We start from the raw sequence: 20,826 nt of genomic DNA on the forward strand, positions 1-20,826 counted from the left end.
TTACTCTATGAAGCCATTTTACCCCTGTCTTCCCACTATACTTCACCATTTCAGGTCTATTTTCATCTAATTCCTGCTGCTTTATGACATTGGAGTTTATTTATCTTCCTTTCCACTTCCTCAAGCGTAATTTCACCAACACCACCGTTGTCCTCCCCATGAGCTCTGTTGTTCACGATGTCACCAGAAAAATTTCCTTCTACGTTGAGAAGATGTTTATGATTTTTTAAATATTCCTTCTGCCTGCCCACTGATTCCCTGGGATCTATTAAGAGTTCACCTAATTCAGCCTATACACTATTCATGTCCTGTTTCTCACCCTTTCTAAGATTCCTTATTACTGTCCAGAAATGTTTCCCAGCACTTTAACCTATCAATTCCAGGTTAATATTGAAATCTACCCATGACGACTTCCTGGATTCAACAATTTCAATATGGGCTCAAAAATGAGAATATTTACTTTACTTGTAACATGGACATTAGCTCGCACAGCCAAAAGCTCGCTCCCCGCTTCGGTGGAATACGCATGATCGTAGACCCTACTAACCACACAACCATGGTGTTAAAGGCCCTACTCATTGGTAACATAGATCCATTGGGGTTTATCACACGGTGGTACTACAAGTAACGTCGATCCATGGTGTTCCTCACGTAATGGTACTAAGCACAAGTAGTTTCATAGTTCTAAAATGTCATCATCCCTTGGTCGCCTCTTTTAGTTGCCTCTTACGACAGGCAGGGGATACCGTGGGTGTATTCTTCATCTGCGTCACCCACCCACAGGGGGTCAAAAGTGAGTGGCCTGTCAAAGACCAATTCAACACTTCCTATATTAGGCAGAGCTGTGTGTGTCAAGAAATATGAGCACATTGCAATCATTTTAGAACTGCAGTTCTGTCCTCCGCAGCCATCCGCACAAAATCGTATAGTTGTGGAGTTTGACAAATCAATATAAATGCTTAAATACAAATCAGTTTGTGATAACCCAGATAAACTGCAGACAATGTTTCATTAGACCCCTTCTTGAATTCACGCTCCATCCATGTGTAAGTGAAAACATTCTCTTTTGTCAACCTGGCAGGTGAGGTACTCCTCACAATGGTAAAATTAATTATAAGTGTACAATTGGATTGGTGACTGTAATACGAATTAATCTGGAACTTTTGGATTCACAAGATTCTTTTGGGAGTCAAATGAGAACATTACCATGCTGTCTCTTCCTTCTTGGATCTTTATGGAAAAAGTTGCAGCTCTTAGTTTTTGTACTCTGAGTTCTTCAGTGATACGTTTGAATTTTCAAGTTTAATTTTCTCCTTGTGCTCTATGCACTTTGGGCAAGCATCAGTAATTGGTGCTCCGAATCCTATGTTGTAACAACGCGTAAAAATCTCACGGAAGAGCCATCGCTTCACCAAGAGTTTTTCAGGTGATTTGTTTTTATACGTTTAGTAAAACTTAGCAATGCTTAAATTTCTGAGTAGATACTGTCTGACCGCGACAATAGTGACTCACAACAATGCAAATTTTCAATTAAATTTTTCACAGAGTGCCTCCTTTCAGTGTACTCTGGTTTGATCCTAGCTTCACCCCTATTTTCTGTAGGAAGTTTCCCTGTCATTAAGTGATTTCTGGCAATCTCTGAACCCAATTTTTGCTGACATGCAATACATTCAGGAATGTCTTTTGGCAGACCTGAATGTGAAACTTCTCTTTATTAGCAAGTTTTATATAGTATTGAACACTTAACACCTTTTCTTGAAATTCCCTCCTTGACAGTTCTTTCCCTTATGGGCTTCTTTACACTCAGACACTTTAAAATGAGTGTATCTTGTTGCATCTTATTGTTGGATTCATGAACGTTTCCAGGAAACTGATGAATGTCGATCATCTGCAGTTTACGACATTCGAAGGCTGGACCATTGTGACTACATTGTGGGTAGTCTGGAAGACTAGCAGGCCCATGCCTGCAATGAAAATGAATGATTTCTCATCAAAGTACTTTATATTGCAACACTGTCTCAGTGTGTTCAGTGTGTGAGAGTGCAAATGAGGATGAAGTTGACAACTTTTACGAAACACTCAGTGACATCGTAGTCTGGGTCAACAGGGAGGTTAGGATAGTGCTAATGGGCAATTTTAACACGAGAGCTGGAAACAGAATTGAAGGATACGAAAAAGAGATGGGTAAATGTGGGGAAGATATGGAAGCCAGTAGGAATGGGAAACATCTATTAGACTTCTGTTCATAAACATCATGGTTGAATCAGTTTTGAAAATGATACAAACTTGTGGCTTGTCTGGAATTTCCCTTACTGCCATCAACTGGCTGCCTTTGTTTAATTGCTGTCTGTCGTACTAGTCCACACAAGTAAGCATTCTGCCTTGAATAGTCCCCCATTTCATGGAATCTTTTAGAGTTTTCTTCTTTCATCCCCAGAGAATGATTCTACATATCCTTTCAGACAGCCGCAGTTGGTATTTTGGAATGTTTTTCCCCTCTACTAAGAATTCCTTTTGTATCTACATATGCTTTTCCCAAATAATGCAGGTGCTTTGCAGAGTCCCTTTTTAATGGATTCCTTTTTCTCTTTTTGGTTTTTAGTGTTGCAGACATGGTCAACACCCCTGATTACTGCTGTGTACTTTGTGACAGTTTTTAGTTTTTATTTTTGTTGTATAACTTCCTTTGCTTATATTAGGTGTATTGTGGGAATATGTTCATTCAGAAAATGTAATATCACAACTAACAAAACACTTGTATCTATAATAATAATAATAATAATAATAATAATAATAATAATAATAATAGTAATATTTTTTTTTTTTTTTTTTGCTAGGGGCTTTACGTCGCACCGACACAGATAGGTCTTATGGCGACGATGGGATAGGAAAGGCCTAGGAGTTGGAAGGAAGCGGCCGTGGCCTTAATTAAGGTACAGCCCCAGCATTTGCCTGGTGTGAAAATGGGAAACCACGGAAAACCATCTTCAGGGCTGCCGATAGTGGGATTCGAACCTACTATCTCCCGGATGCAAGCTCACAGCCGCGCGCCTCTACGCGCACGGCCAACTCGCCCGGTAATAATAATAATAAGAAGAAGAAGTCAAACAGTGATGTAAGAAGTTATAAGCTCACCGAACAAAAAATTAGTCACCCTAGTGCTCACGCACAGATGGATTGTACCTGGCGAGTTAGCTGTGTGGTTAGGGGCGTGCAGCTGTGAGCTCGCATCCGGGAGATAGTGGGCTCAAATCCCACTCTCAACAGCCCTGAAGATGATTTCCCGTGGTTTCCCATTTTCACACCAGGCAAATGCTGGGGCTGTACCTTAATTAAGACCACGGCCGCTGCCTTCCCACTCCTAGCCCTTTCCTATCCCATCGTCGCCATAAGACCTGTCTGTGTCAGTGCGACGTAAAGCAAAAAAAAAAAAAAAATAGCAGATGGATTGTTAAGCTTATATAGATGGTGTAGCAAAGGAGTCCCATGCTTAACCGCATGCGCACTGCCTCTATGTGAGCATAAGGCAGTAGAGAACAGAGAGACATTGATATTTTAAGCAGACATTCGTCAACACGTGTAGATGTAAGGATGTGACAGAGTGGTAAAAAAGATAATCGTGTTTAGCCGTGCCCATGGCCATACGGTGCGTGAAAATGCTGGATTTGTTAGTGTTTTGCAGCGGACTATTTAACGTGTCTACAAGCAGTGGTGTACTACACGTGGCCATGAAACACGTCAGAATTGTGGTAGAAAAAGTTGTTAGCGAGAGAACATTGTGGTGGGAACTGCATGCAATGAACATTTGGAGTCGGTCACCTCGCAGTCATCCTTTTTGACCTCCAATCAAATTACAATGAGTGAGAGTTTCCTTCTATTCAATACTTTATTTGTCCTGCATTTACATAGGATGAACACTTTATATATTACAATTTAGGACACATTTTGTCTTATATATGACATCTGCAGCTAACAATTCATTTAAAAATTGACCACCTTGGCATCTCTGAAAACCACAAAAGAAATTAGTGGGACATAAAACCAATAACATTACTATTACAATAATGATGATACTGGATTTTTCCATTCCGCTAACTACTTTTAAAGATTAACTTTCAACTTTCACCGATGTTTCAAGCAAAAGCGCAGCCAACATCCTTGGCATTTCCTAATCACAAAAGTGTTGTCTGTAAAACGGAATCAATGTGCCAGTTTGAGAGACATGTTCTGTACAGCTTTGGTTCTAAACGTGTTCATGTAGAAATTAGAAGTACAATACAGAAAGAGAGATGAGTAGCCATGGGTGTCCATTCACTCCAGTGGTATCGAAGCCTAGGAATGTAGATGGCTTGAAGATGGAATGGAGAAGTATTAACACAAGGAACTCAGCAGAAAGCAATGCTAAACTGATAAAGATGTCAATACATGCACAAAATTAATGGAATACAATTTTTAAAAGCTTGCAGATTTTTCCTGATTCATAATCATTGTCAACCTTAACATCTGCTACGTATTTAACATGGCACTAACACAGATTTTTATCAACCCCGAGTAGAAGGCATGATCCTAACTGATGTATACCTGCAGTATTTCCCAGGTGTAAAAATGGGGAAACAAACAGAAAACCATTTCAGCTCTGCTGATGGTGAAATACGAATCCATCATCTGAATGTAAGCCAATGTTACACAAAGCATATTACATAACCAACTCTGTAGATGCAGTGGCAGGAGTTAAGAGAAATGAAACAGAAGCATCTATCCTTAAAGGAATAAGGCAAGATTGCACTTAATATTCCCTTGAATGTAACGCTATATTGAATAAGTATTAAACAAAAGCAGTTTTCCCATTATCAAACCAGGCAAATGTCATGTAATTATGGCAACTACCGGTACTTTCCTAGTCGAAGCCCTTTCCAATCACAGCAATGTTGAAAACCTATGAATGTTGGTGCAACATTAAACAGCTAAAAGAAAAGAAACGTTAAGACAACAACCAGTGTGGGTAAAAGGTCAACAGAAGTCTTCGAAATTTAGTATTACAGAAAGATGTTATGGTTAAGGTGCATAAACAGATCACAAAGGAAGAGAGGTACAGAATCAAACTGGTGAGATAGGAAAAATTGGACAAAATTTTACTAGAAAGAGATGACACATCGTGAGCTATCAGGGCCGGTTCACTTATTTTTGAAGGTAATACCCAGAGGTGAGAATGATAAGAGAAGGGCAACGTAATTATGATCACAGATTACAGCAGATGTAAACGGCATTAGTCGAGAAGAGATGAAAAGGCTTGCCCAGGATAAGATGGCACAGTTCACTACATCAAGCCAGTTCAAGGACTTGCAAAATTTATTGGCACATTAAAAAACACTTTCCTACAGCAAAATGTGGGCATTCCAACCTCTTATAGTTGAAGTAGTTGTTTACCAATGGGACATCACTGTACGATTTCGGAATATATTAAGCGAAGACAACACAAATCACGCACGATATACAGCAGTATCTGGCTGACGTGTGGCACGACGCACTAGTGTTGAAGCCATTATCATGAATGTTCAAGCACAAGAAGCATTTCTACTGCTCAAATGGTACACGTGTCCATTATAGACTTATGCCTTTCAGTGCTCAGTCTGCAAGCTACAGTGAATGCACTAAATGCTGCAACACTCCTCTATTTTTAACTAGCACTGTGGTCTTGTTTAGTTCTATACCTCTCATTTTTAAATCATAAGAAACCGAGTCTAACCACTGTTGACTAGGTCTTCTTCTACCTCTTTTACTCCCTATCACTGAGTTCATTATTCTCTTAGGTAACCTATCCCCCAATCACCTCACATGACTCGGCCACCGAAGCCAGTTTATATGTAAAGCTTAAACAATCAAGTTATTTAATAACATAGCCTTTATCTCCTCATTCCAAGTACCCTCGTGCCACTGATCCCACCTGCTTGTATCAGCAATCATTCTAGCAACCGTCATATCTGTTACTTCTAACTAATGAATAGGATATCCTGAATCCACCCAGCTTTCATTCCCTTAAAGCAAAGTCAGTGTGAAAACAGACCGGTGTAAAGATAGTTTTGACCGGGCGAGTTGGCCGTGCGGTTAGGGGCGCCCGGCTGTGAGCTTGCATCCAGAAGATAGTGGGTTTGAATCCCACTGTCGGCAGAAATAAAAGGCAGCAGAGCTTACTGTCACCGAAGGCATTCAATCAGATTCATTCCCAGCTGAAGGTGATAACGTCAATGGAATAATTATTGTCAGAGATGAGGAAGGTCTCATATGAGTGAAGATCAAGACAGTGGTGAGAGAGGATCTAATGAACTTCAAATATCCACTGTTGCTGCCTAAGAAACATAAAATAGTTGAAGCAATGATTATGGAGCAACATCAACTTCATTGCCATGATGGTGTGTAGTTTTTAATGGCCTATTTGAAGAAAAGGTATTGGATAATACAAACCAGAAGGACTGTAAAGAGAGTGATAGCAAGTTGTCTGCAGTGTAAGCGACAAACAACAGAATGCTGAAACGGAGTCTGCCCCTCTAAGGACCGTGTAAAGGATGCCAATGTTTTTGAAGTAGTTGGCAATGACATGGTAGGACCATTGATTCTGAGATAATTCAAAGTATGGATTGTTCTCTACACCTGTGCCATCTTCTGAGCAATCCATTTGGAACTAGTTACGTCATTAAGCACCGAAGCTTTCATTATTTCAATGAGAAGATTTATCACAAGAACGGGCCGTCCATCCATTATCTACTCTGACAACAGTACTAATTTTGATGGCGCTTTCAACACACTGAAAAGCCTAGATCTCCAAGAACTTCAACAACAGTCTAGGTTTCAAGAAACAGAGTGGAAGGTCAATTTCCCTACTGCAAGTTGGTGGGAAGGATGGTGAGAACGTCTGTTCTGCTCCATTAAAGAATTGTTAAGATAAATGCTTGAAAGATCCGTACTCACTTAAGAACTACTGACATTACTTTGTGACGTAGAGGCAGTAATCAATGGACGCCCACTGAGTTACGCATCAGAGAATGCTGAGGATTTTATCCTTTGACACCACTGGTGTTTCTTAACGATGGTGGAGAGGGCTTTTGGGCAAGATAATGATCATCTCGAGAAGGTCCGACTCATTGGCTGAATGGTCAGCGTACTGCCCTTCGGTTCAGAGGGTCCTGGGATTGATTCCCAGTCGGGTCGGGGATTTTAATCGCTTCTGATTAATTCTTCTGGCTCGAGGACTGGGTGTTTGTGTCTGTCCCAACACTCTCCTCTTCATATTCAGACAATATACCATATTACCAACCACCACAGAAACACACAATAGTGATTACATCCCTCCATATAGGGTTGGCAACAGGTAGGGCATCCGGCCGTAAAACAGGGCCAAATCCACATGCACGACACAGTTCGCACCCATGACCCCACAGGTGTGGGAAAAATGGTAGGGAAAGAAGACTGATCATCTCGAGAAGAAGTTCCAGGCATGCCTGTACTACTGACAACACCTGATGCAAGAATTGAAACAATGCTTTAGGAAGGAATATCTGTCCCAGCTAATCTAGACACAAAGGAAGAGGAACATCAACTTTGAAGGAAGGTGATGTGGTACTGGTTCGTTGTGAGCAACAAAGGAGAATGGAGTAGCCACTGGCAAGAATAGTGTCGCTCCTTCCTACCAGTGATGGTGTATATCGGGTAGCCAAGTTAACCTTAAGATAGAACATTGATAAACCCTATTGAACGACAGTATGCTCTGGAGATGACACCCGTGAATATCCCTTAGTTTCCAAAGCCTCTTCACCCAATAACATTCCATAAGGGTACAGAACCTGCAGTGGTCGCATAGTCGTCCCCAATCCACAATACTCCTCTTAAGTTATAGACTATGGAACTGTGCTGAATAAACAACCTGCGATATTTGCAGGCATAAGTTATTTGTGACATTAAAGTGAATGAAATTATTCTCACAATTTCAGGGTGGGAAGAATGTTGAGAAATTAAGATGACCATACATGATGACGTTGTTGTTGTTTCTAACTTGTGTAGTGATTTCTTGTTTTTTGGTTGTGTGTCATGGCTATTGGCTGAGTGAAGTAAATTATCCAGGACCAATTAGAACCTGTAATCCATCATGAAATACGTGTATTATGTGTTGTTTTGAGTTTATTAAATATAATGGAGTCACATCGAGTATATTACAACAGAGACTGTTAAAAACACTGAGGCAAATATTGCAAATTTCCAAAAATGATAAAAAATGAGACCTGCAATTCAGAAAACAAAAATAGTTTACTGAGAGGAAAGGAAAATGAAAGATCGAAACTGAATACTCCTTAACAAATAACTGATTAAGTATCTAAAAATAGTTCATAAAGTGACTCATCACCAAGAATGAGAATTAAACTAAAAACAATGCTATCAAACTCAACAATACCAAAATTAAGCAAGAACAATTTTTTTTTGCTACTTGCTTTACGTTGAACCGACACAGATACGTCTTATGGCGATGATGGGATAGCAAAGGCCTAGGAGTTGGAAGGAAGCGGCCGTGACCTTAAGGTACAGCCCCAGCATTTTCCTGGTGTGAAAATGGAAAACCACGGAAAACCATCTTCAAGGCTGCCGACAGTGGGATTCTAATAAACTGCCTCCTGAATGCAAGTTCACAGCCGCCTGGCCCTTACCACTGGGCCAACTTGCCCGGTAAGAACTTTTAGGAAGAGGTCCAAAATAAAATATCTTTCAGATAAGAAATTAGCAAGGAAATTAAAACCCCCTTTCCTTTGTTCATAAACTATGGGCAATAAAAAAAAGTGCAGAAATATAAATGAGGGAGAAAGGGTATATTCGAGTAATGAGATTTACAGCAAAAGGATAGGAAAGTACTCACTTGAAAAATGGTAGTCGGGACAGATTATGAACAACAAACCTATTTCACAGTCAACTTGAGCGGCAAGAGTAGGCCTACATTGAAATAGTACCTGAAGAGCCCAAGAGAGAATCGTTATAAGCAGAAAGTTTTCAATATGCTCGATATGGGGGGGCAGTGTCAAAAGAGTGAATAAAGATCAAATTAATTCTTGTATTTAAAAAAACTTTCCCCAAGATCATGATGGAAAAAAGTCTTCTGAGACATTTATTCAAAAGACATAACTTTCAGTACCGTCTAGTTAAAAAATGTAATTAAATTAACTGTGGATGGTGGTAAAGTTAATAGATTAATTAGACAGACCATCATTCAGAAATAAATAAAACAAGAACAGCAAAAAAACTTAAGAGAGAGAGTGTGTGCAAAAATAACTGGAGAGAAAAAATACCTACTTGGAAGAGATAAATGGCCATTGCAGGGTACATACCATAACAATTTAATGAATTATAAAACAACTAAATATTACAAATACTTTTCCTCGGTCTGAAGACCCTCCTCTTACCACAAGATTGCAGTGTATATCCTGCAGTACACGTCTCTCTCATTCAGCTGCTTATCGCTTTCATGTCACTTATTTCTCTCTCTCTCTCTCTCTCTCTCTCTCTTCGGTATCTCCCATTTTAGTTTCCTGTCAATGTTTTTAAAAAATTACCTTTATTTCTATACTTATTTTTTAATGGCGTTTATCGAAAGAATGTTTTCCCCTAACATTAAGGTTACCATATGTCCCGATTTAGCCGGGACCGTACCGGTTTGGAACCTCTGCCCCGGCGTCCCACCCAGTTCATAGCTTTGTCCCGGTTTTTAAAGAAACTGCTGCTCAAAAAAAATTCAGACAGTTTCATTCTTTTTAAGTGATCTTGTGGTGTTGACGTATTTTCAGAACATGTTCACCTTTAACAATTACTAGCTAAAATCTGTATGATTATGTGTTGTTCCATCTGCACTACTAATGATCAAAAAGGTATAAGTCGTTTAGCTACGGGAAAATGTAATCAATGTAATGACGCAAGTAACCCGCCACATACTGACTGTTTTCTCTGTTGTTTGGCAAATGTCTTTCTCTTGTGCTAGAATTCCTACTTTTTTTCCTAAAATGCCAAAACAGAGTTGTAACTTCATGGATGAACTTCAGAAAGAATATCTCTTTTTTGAAAACACAAACTTTGCGGGAGAGAAAAAAGGAGGTGGAAAAACTTTGCACCACCAGCTGAATAATGAATTTGACAGAGAACTGCCCATATAGTGCACAAATGTCTTCAAACAGTAGTGGATGTCTTCCTATAGGTGTTGAAATTCTTGCAGTGAAAATTAAACTTCAGTTTGACCAGCAGGGAATTTTATGAGAAAATCAAAACAAACACAAATGTTCTTAGAAAGGTTAATTCCAGTGAGATATATACCTGGTTCTGTAAGAAGAGTGATTACCCGCCAGTTAAAAACTCAAAACTGATGGTAATCACAGAAACTATCTTACGAATTTTACACAGTGAAGTGATAATTAATCGGGAATTTGAAAAATCAGCTGGTGCCACACGTTTTATTTTTGGACCATTTTCTAAAGCCGTAAACTTAATTGATTAATCATCCAACTAGGCCTTCGGAATTGAGGATCTGGGAAAAGTTGTACGTCAGGAAAAGTAAACAACTTCTCATCAATTTTAAAATACCCAAGAACCACAACTCTGTTACGAAGTTAGTTTATCTTCCCAAAACCGGTACTAGGTGATAATCTTTGGTATTAGTTCAGTTAGAGAGTATATTTAAAATTAAATACTTCAACTGAAGATAATGTAATGATGGTGATGAATAAAAATTGTCCTTACGTTTGAGAATTCAAAATGTCCCAGTTTGTGGAAAACAAAATATGGTAACCCTAGATTACATGATCACCTGTTTAAATTATTTTGAAACTTTACAATGTCCTGTCTGCTTGTAATGATCGAATTGTTATTTTAACTTCGTGCTGCAGATAAAGTGGTAGTCGAAGTTTGTATTGTATATGTATGTACAGTCCTCAGCCCAAAGGCTGGCTGAATCCTTCAACACCTCCACCATTAACTGTCACCGATGGCCTAGGCATCAATGAAGAGGCATACTAGAGAAATGAGGAATAATGTAGTTTTCCACTGCTTTCCTAACTACATCAGAAGTTACTACTACATACCAGTCTGCCAAGCCCACTGAAATACATGTACCAACTGACCCTTTCAGCAACATTTTCACAACATTCACAGCAGGTTCTGGCTGCAAAAGGAATGGCATTACTAGCATCGCTCATACCTCAGGCACTTTCATATTGTCAAACCCAAGTATAAGACTGAGACTGATCAATGAAAGTAACAAAATTTCTCTAGCCCATACGAGGAAAGAAGACATGGTGCACTATAAACATTGGTTTTTGCCAGCAAAGGCAACTGTATATAAAGTGGAAGAATTACTCCTTTTGGAATTGTTTCAAATTGGCCACATAGGTCTACTGCATTTACATGTGCACTTGAAAGAATACCTGTGTTTAATTTTAAGAATATAACTGGAGTAGGTTTGATGTTTTTGAAATTACTGGAGAGGTAAGAAAGTACCTCAACCAGAACTGGTGAAGCTTCTGGTTCTGCTGTAGTAGAACTGAAAAAGTTATCTTTATCATCATTTATTTTTTCCCTGCTTCTGTTACTGTGCGACCTACATCAATTACTAGAATGTAACTATTACCTAATAGAATGTAACGATTACAAGTAAAAATTACTAAGAATATAATCATTGCGAGTAATGTGATTACTTTTACTCACTTACTTCCTAACTCTGCCAATGATACACCCAAGGGAGTTTGAATTAACCTTTATGTGGCTTACATAGCTAAATAATGGTACATTATAACTATTAGTGTCAAAAGGAACATTTCTAGGATAGAATTTAGTAGCAACTGACAGGTGATAAAAAATTGTGCAAGTACTGTATTGTAAATAATCCATAGGCTACTGGATAGATCATGTTTACTACATTAAAAGATTAAAGTCTCACAAATTTGAATTCATAGACAGGAGCAAACCAAGCATTCCTGGACACATTTAATCAGCAGCCATATGAACATGTATGGAGTGTGTGCTTGTGTCTCACTGTAATAGATTATTCAGGGGTGTTGCTGAACTTAAGGTACTATCTGATTATTTACCTTGCATGTTTAGGAAGAACTACAGTCCTAATTAGCTGCTAACAGAGGGCAAGATTCAGACCTTAGATATCTAAACTTTGCAATTTTCTAGCCATAAGTTGGAATGTTCGCCTAGACATCTGTAGCAAAAAAGTTTCAAAATAACTGTGACATAACCCAAATTAAAAGAAAGGAATGAAGAAGTGTTTCCTGCGTGCACAAGATATTGTCATTTAAGTGCTTAAAGAGGAACCCTGGCAGTGACTGAACGCAGAGGGTTGTAAGATTTATATATATTGTTGAAAGTATTCAAAATTTTTCCCTCTACTTTCACATGTATAAGATGTTTGTCAGATTCTTAGACCAAGCTCGATACCTGCAGTCGCTTACGTGCGGCCATTAGCCAGAATTCGCGAGATAGTGGGTTCCAACCCCACTGTCGGCAGCCCTGAAGATGGTTTTCTGTGGTTTCCCATTTTCACACCAGGCAAATGCTGGGGCTGTACCTTAATTAAGGGCACGGCCGCTTCCCTCCCAGTCCTAGCCCTTTCCTGTCCCATCGTCGCCATAAGACCTATCTGTGTCAGTGCGACGTAAAGCCAATAAATCAAGTTAACTAATGAAAAAAGGTTCCACCTGATCTATACTTTCCTTTTTTATTATTTAGCCTTCGGCTAAATTTTTGTCGTTAAAACTTACAGTACATGTTTCGAATGCTTAGCAATCATCATCAGCTGTTTCACATAATGCTTAGGTAAAAAATAGCATAAAACAATTCCATAACTAAGATTAAAAATTATGTTAGTAAGGAACAATTAGGTGGTGGGGGAGGAATACGAGAAGGGTGGGGGGGGGCAGTTGTTAGTTAAAGATTAAAAAACTTATACAAATTTTTTTTAAACTATTTTTTGAATTAAAAAGTCTTTGGTTTTATTCTATGTCACTGCACTGGTTATTTATTAAATTCGACGGTTTTTAGCATGATGCTCTTGCAAACTTGTCTTGGTTGTATAATGTTCCTTCTTTTGCTAGACCTTTCTTTTTTGTATCTCCTTACTGTCCGGTGGAGAAGATTATGTTTATTGTTGGTCGAATTATTCAGGTTTCGTTAAGTTGGACAGTTTGGAGTACGACCCCTACCCAATTGTTCGGTTATACATATTCTATTCAGAAATTATTAAGTTGGGATGTTTGGTGTACAACCTGTAACCCTGTCCAATTTGTTCTTGTTCCGATATTTACGAGTTTGTATCTATCTCTGCCGTCCTCGGCTTTGTGCTGTAGCGGTATATGTAATAGTAAACCCAAAAGCAAAAAAAAAAAATTCTTAGAAGAGTGTAAATTTACTTACTGCCTTAATATGCAGATCAATGAGTAATCTAACCCATTAAAGTAAGAGTCTAGGAACATAGCCTAATAAAGCATTCCACTCGAAAATACAAAGGTACCAAGGGTGGCAAATGAATGTCAAGGTTAAAAGGAGTGCAAGAACTTGCAGATAAATTTATTCTGACTTAATGAGGGTATTTGGGTATTCCTTTTCCCAGCAGCATATGTGATTACACATAATCTGTTAAGAAGGTTATTACTAAATACCAGAAATTATTATAGAGTAATTATTCTCATTTTTTGGGAACTTAAAATATAATTTATATTCCTGGGAAATATAAAACCAATCAATCAGTTATGTGCCACAGTAGGCCACAATCCCTGCAGTTGAACGACCCGCCAAATTAATCAGCTGCATACCACAAACATGAACACCTACCAACAGAATGGCACTGCACTTAAAGTTGCCAAGGTGAAAAATGCACTCTAATCTTCAACGTGCATAAAAGCAAGAATGTTTCCTAAAACGGTATACAAATAAGCAATAAAAACGGCTACAGTGAAGCCCTCATAACCGGTACTCCCTCCCAACGATTCTGTAAGCAATTGCCATTCTATCGCCGCCGGACCTGTGAAAGTCTGTACAACGAAAAGATATCCTACAATACATGTTATCACAATAGATCTCACAAACGCGGAAAACAGTAATTATCTTACAATCATAAATAGTACACATTATTTCGCAGAAAATATATACCGGGTGTAAAAACCAGGCACAAACGTCAGATTTCGCTCATGAATGAAAGTTGTAACCCACAATGCTCCACACGCGCAATGGCAATGCAAGTGTCAAATTCCCTGTAGGAGAATTTCTCAAGGCACTCGCAAGATCGCATTATACTACAACAGTCTCGCTCTTCGTGAGGGAAGAAATAATTGGACGCTACACAGTGAACAAGCCAAACAATAGCTACCTTGAAGGCAACAACTATTTTTACTCTTCGGCAGGAATCTTGGTCATGTAACAAATAGCATTTTCATCTCCACCATGAGCCAGCAAGTAACCAATTTAAATCCCGTAATACATCATTCATCACTGAAAGAAAAATCACAACCACCCACTAATGTAAACTACTATTCTTTGGAAGCAAGTCCGCCATTGAAAACAACATGCACTAATACAAGGAATAAGTGGGAAGAACTGGGACTACACTTAGTTTTCGGCCAACGAGCTAGAATAACATAGAGGGGCTGTAAGCCTGTCATCAGCGCTCCCTGCTTGAAGCAAGTTGATAAGAGGCAGCCATGTTAACGGTTGTCAAAACAAAGCGAATTGGCGCGAGAGCATATGTTGAGGTGACAGGGAGATCGTGCTTGCCAATTTAATTCCCTAAGTTTTAAGAAGTGAAAAGATAGATTCTCGCTTTCAAGAATGCCAGCCGTAAGCTCAGCGTATGGTTGTACTAATCGGAATAATAAAACCAAGGATATATCGTACTTTAAGTAAGTATTACTGAATTATAGCCGAGATTCCTTTTTGTAATTTCTGTTTGTAATTAAATCCATTTTATTGTTTACTTAGCGAAAGTACGGATAGCCACGGTAATTATTTGTCGAATTATGTTTCAGATTTCGTTTAAAGAACAAGGAATTAACTGAACAAGGCGTTGTGAGGGAGAAAAGAGATAAATGGTATCCCACTCAATTCAGTTGCTTATGCTCTGTACATTTCCAGCCCTATTTAATTTTCATTCACATTTACAAATAAAGGAAATGGAACGCCCACCACCAAGAAAACGTAACCACAAAAAATCACTTATTTCGTTCAAACGTACACCAAGTATGATAAATACAGCATTTTACTGCTATTTTTGAAATTTATACAGCCTTTATTGTAGATGTCTGTTCCCTTAGTTTTTAAAACTACGCCACACTTCATAATGGACAACTTTCAAGCTAGTAATCCCAGTATGATATGGTAATGGGAGAAACATGATACCCCCCTATATTATAATAAATAATTACACTAAACGATTATTGTGGTAAAGTATTCATGGGCCGCCTCTGTGGTGCACTGGTTAGCGTGAGCAGCTGCCACCCCTGGAAGCCCGGGTTTGATTCCCAGCTCCGCCACGAAATTTGAAAAGGGGCACGATGGCTGTAACGAAATTCTATCAGCCTGGGGAGGTCAACTGAGTAGAAGTGGGTTCGACTCCCACCTTAGCCATCCTCGAAGTGATATTCCGTGGTTTCCCACTTCTCCTCCAGACAAAAGTCGGGATGGTACCTAACTTAAGGCCACGGCCGCTTCCTTCTCCCCCCCACAAGGCCCCTGTTCAGCATAGCAGGTGCAGCCCTCCCTCACAGTTGTATCCCCCGACCCAATGTCTCACGCTCCAGAACACTGTCCTTGAGGTGGTAGAGGTGGGATCCCTCACTGAGTCCGTGGGAAAAACCAACCCGGGAGGGTAAACAGATTAAGAAAGGAACACAGTACTCATGAGGATGCAATAATTTTAAAAATATTAACAGAATGAGGTTGTAACATATTATAGGTCCCTATGATTTTAAGGTTTCCTGTCATAAATATTTATGTCCATTGTTTTTATTCTAATTTACGCTTAACCACAACAGCCAAGCAGGGTAACGCTCTTGCTCCGATTTCGAGGCCTATTCGTATGTCACTGTGCGATGATTTCGAACTATCCTACAATCAACTGATCGTGATGTTGGCCTCGTGCCGCAATATGATGAAGTGGCGGTATTCGCTTTCATGCTTCAAGCTTTCGGCAACGGACTTTAATTCTCCCCCAGCGATTCTAAAATGCGCATTTTCTGCACTTTTCCTCATTTAAAGGCTATGCCCCCTTGCTTGTGTGACAACAGGAAACATGGCGCACGTTCGTTCTATTAGGTTCACCCAGTCAGCGCTTCCGCCTCTCTATGTTATTCTAGCTCGTTGTTTTCGGCATATGCAGTCATAGCAAAATTTTCACTACCAAGAAAAAGTACTATTAACCATACAGGAAATACTATGCATTAAAATGATAATGCTAATAGAGCTGATCGGCTAACAATAATTATTCATTTACATAATTATTACTACACTGGGCAACATGTTACGGTAAGTGCTGCTTAGCTGCCACGAAAATTAAATTCAAGCTTTATATATATATATACTGTATTGATATTTTAAGGTGTGATCAAAGAGAATTTCAAGTTTCGGGAAACTTTTGTTTGGCCAAATTAGCAAGGATTACATGAACAATTATTTGAATAGTGCTAATCAAATAAGTAGCAGAAATAATTAATAATCGAAAATCATTTTCTTTCATAGTGCAGCACAATAAAAAGTGGCATCTCTATTTCCGTTAGGGGCGTAGACAGGAGGGAGGGGTTAGCCTACTGGGGGGTTTAGAAACCCGGCATGGAAATTTTACAGCAAGACAAGAAAAAATACATTAATAAACATTTAGAGACATAATTGTAGAACCAAAAGATTTGTAATTCACGTGGATCAGTGTCTTTCTAACGACAAGTCACTCATGCATATTCATTGTGTTCTACCATCATCCCCTTCAAATGTTGAAATACTGACGGTAAATCATCCTCTCGTAGGTCGTATGCACACGTCCATCCCTTAAAGACCGATGCTTCTCAAGCCCGTAACATCTCTCAGTATCTGCAAGATCATCGTAGCCGGGACACTATATTCATCGGTATATCGAGCTTCTATCAGTTATCATCTCCGTATTCTAGAAGCTTCTAGAACCTTCCAGCACCTTCCATCTACGGGTTTCGCTTCTGCACTGCAGTTGGTAGATTCTTTTCGAAGGGCCTTGCACCATCTTACGCTCATCATGAATTCACCTTTGGAAGGTGATCCATCTTCATTATTGGACGTCCTAGAACAACAAGAAATGGACGACCAGAGCATCAAAACTGCACGATCTCGTGAGGCTGATTTCCCAAGTCCTCTTGGTGGTCGAAAGAAGGTTTGGGCCCTTGCACCACCTTCCGATGAAGAATCTTCTGGCTCCACCTACACCGGCAGCTCCGCGGCTGAGCGAGCAGGCACGCCGTCCGCAGTCAGCGGCATCACCCCGCTGCCTCCTCCTGAGTACAATCCACCAGCACCGTCTACTTCTACAGCCTCATCGGCTCTTTATATACCAGGAAATATCAGAAGCTACGCCGAAGCAGCGAAGAACCCTGCTCTACCCAACCAAGTTCGTCAGCGCAGTCTCGTTGCCTCCACTTCTACTCTACCTCCCCAGTTCCATGTCATCAAGCTCACCAATACTGAACCCCATCTTGCTAATACCAAGACCATTCATCAGCTGATTTCCCGTTTCACCACTAATTTGACCCAGTATCATCTGGAAATACAACGTACAAGAGAAGGAATTAATCTCAAAACCTCTCTCCAATTCTACACCCATTTCACCGGGGCCATCGGCATACATCAGTTGGGTAAGCACGCCAGGGCTACCAACTTAACACAGCAGCGACCAGCCAGCTCCATCTCGACCCACGCCCATGCTATCTGTGGTGGCATATGGGGTCGAACGGGACTACACCGATGAGGAGGTGGCTGCCCAGCTTCAGCTCGGGGGCCACGTCATCTACCGGGTGGTCAGGATCAAGAATGCCAATGGACCGACGTCTCTGGTGGGGATCCTCTTCCGGGACGTCACCACCTTGGACAATCTTCTACGGTACGGCGCGCTGATTTACGCCCGCCGCCATCGCGTGGAAGCTTCTCGAGCCGCTCCACCACGTCGTGTCCGCTGCGAGCGCTGTCAACACTTCGACCATCTCCCGGGACAGCCCTGCATTCACCCTGAGGTATGTGCCATACATGCCCAGGAGCACTTATGCATGTAGCAATAAGCAATCTTCTAAGTGTGTAAACTGTAGTGAGTCCCACCCCTCTTTCAGCTAAAAATGTAAGGTGAAACCTCACCCCATCCCCAATCATCCTGAAACTGCTGTTCCTGTCATTTCACAGGACTTTCCCACACCCGCTCCTTCCTCCACCCTCTCCTCTCCCACTACGGAGAACATCATCCGCTTTATGATGATGGTTCTCCAAAATGTCCTTCCGTTCCGTCGTCAACAAATCCTCAAACAAATCCAATTCGTAGCATGGTTGGTATTAAACACACATGTGGATGTAGCGTACACGGGGAATAGAATGCACTTTGCATTCTTTCCCCTGAACACCATCCCCATTATTCGCTAAGAACACAATATTAAGTTCTATTATTTAAATATTCGTTCAGTTAACACCAACCGTGTCCTCCTTCAAACCCCCTTTTCCTTGTATGTCCCGGATTTCTTTATTCTCAATGAAAACTTTTTGACGCAACGCCAGCAGCCTAATTTTCCCACTTATAAACTATTTCGTGCTTATCGACCACATAAACCCCGCGTGGCGTTGTTATTGGAGTCTGGAATGATCTAACAGTTCGCCGACACTTCTATCAGTTTCCAGATAATCTTCAAGAAAACCTCATTTTAGAAATTGTCACCTCTACTCAATCTTTTGCTGTAGTTACTCTCTATCTCCCCGGTCGCAATACCCCTCCCACAGCTTTTATTAAACACATCGATACTTCTTTTCAAAACTATATCTTCGTTTCTGATTTAAATATCACATCATACACCCGCTACCAGCGTTCTCATTTTACAGGGGGCATACATTTCCCCTTCCCCTTCCCCACTCTCCCCTCCCACAATTCCGCTCCTGATGTCCTTTTAGTCTCACCTTCCTTTTCCACCCACCTTAAGGTCGAACGCTGTTTCATGCTCAACAGTGATCACGCACCTGCCCTCATCACCATTCTGGGTATTCTGTCACACTGCCCTCCTCCCCGCCCTCCCCCTACCTGTCGCTACAATCATACCGACTGGAATGCCTATCGTCAAACTGTCACTACTCTCCTTAAAGATTCTCCCTCTCCCACCTCCCATCATCACCTTCAATCCCTTGTCACTACCATTGAACATGCTTTTCTCACTGCAGACCGTCTTCACATCCCCCGTCACTCATATACCCCTCTAAAACCACCTATCCCACCTAAAGAACTTCAAATATTACGCTTAGCACAGGACCTATATCGTAAATATACTCGAACACGCGACCCCGTCACGCTCCTGCAGCACAGACGTACCCTTAGACATCCACGCTCCTACATAACAGCTATTCGTCGTAAACATTGGACTATGGCCTGTACCGACCTCTCTGACACACACGAACCACGTAAATTGTTGATGACTTTCAAGAGACTTACCCAGACTCGCAAAGTACTTCCTACCTATCCATCTGTCATAATGACCGAATTCCATCTACTGACCAAGATAACGCTGATACCTTCGCACAATACTACTCTACTGTTTATTCTCCGACTTCTTCCCCTCACTTTCATCACCCCAATGAACCTCTCATAAATCAACTTGCCCACCCCGCTCTTCCAGACTTACAACCATCCGTCTCTCATTATCCGAATATAGACTACACTCACCCTCTTAACACTCCCATCACACCTCAAGAAATCCGTTCTTTTGTTTCCCACCGTCGTAATACCGCTCCTGGCTCTGATAAAATCACCTATCGCAATATCCGTGAAGCTCCACCCCTTCTCTTTGATTTACTAAGCATATTATATACAACCATGCTCTATACTGGTTTCTACCCGAGCGATTGGGGTGGAGCTAAAATCCTCTTATTCCTTAAACCTGGTAAACCCCTCTTCCGATATCACTTCCTATCGCCCTATCAGATTGTTAAGTATTCTTTCGAAAATTTTTGAAGGCATACTTGCACGCCGAATATCCCACTATCTCACCTCATTAAATCTTTTTCCTGCTTCCCAAGCCGGTTTTCGATCTCATTATTCTACTCATAATCATCTTGTTCATATTACATCATCACTTAACACTTTCCTCCGTCCTCGTAAAACCGCCGCCCTAGTATGCCTGGATGTCAATCGGGCCTTTGACTCTGTTTGACACCCGGGTCTCCTTTTCAAACTCCGCCTTCTTCCCCTCCCAAACACGATTATCCGCTTCATTTATAATTTCTTTCACTCCCGTACTGCGCGTATCATTATTCATCACACTCCGTCATACTCTTTTCCTGTCACTTCCGGTGTACCACAAGGCTGCCCATTGTCTCCAATATTGTATCTTTTATTTACTCATGATATACCCCATCCTGACCCTCCTTGCGCCTTTATCAATATGCGGACGACCTTGCCATCCTTGCCCTTTGTAACACCAATGCTTCCCTTACTACAAAACTTCAACATTATCTTGACATCCTAGAATCCTGGTTCAATTCCTGGCATATCTCTGCCAACCCAGCCAAAACACAATTCATCGTTTTTCGTAAAAAAAAAATCCA

The 20,826-nt window shown here is 40.6% G+C and overlaps 1 protein-coding gene across 4 annotated transcripts in view; it reads right to left on the minus strand.

Moving 5' to 3' along the window:
• Positions 1 to 14,568, minus strand: part of LOC136863028 (transcription factor Clamp) — a 213,624-nt gene extending 199,056 nt beyond the window's left edge. For 3 of the 4 annotated variants that reach the window (XM_067139346.2, XM_067139343.2, XM_067139344.2), the window contains exon 1: positions 14,393 to 14,568. The gene's annotated coding sequence lies outside the window, so the exon portion shown is untranslated. Of the gene's footprint in view, positions 1 to 1,749; positions 1,965 to 14,392 lie in introns of all 4 variants that reach the window. The other variant, XM_067139345.2, reaches the window with a different exon arrangement.
• Positions 14,569 to 20,826: the final 6,258 nt, after the last annotated feature.

Source organism: Anabrus simplex, chromosome 2, assembly GCF_040414725.1.
Source record: "Anabrus simplex isolate iqAnaSimp1 chromosome 2, ASM4041472v1, whole genome shotgun sequence".
Lineage (NCBI taxonomy): Eukaryota > Metazoa > Arthropoda > Insecta > Orthoptera > Tettigoniidae > Anabrus > Anabrus simplex.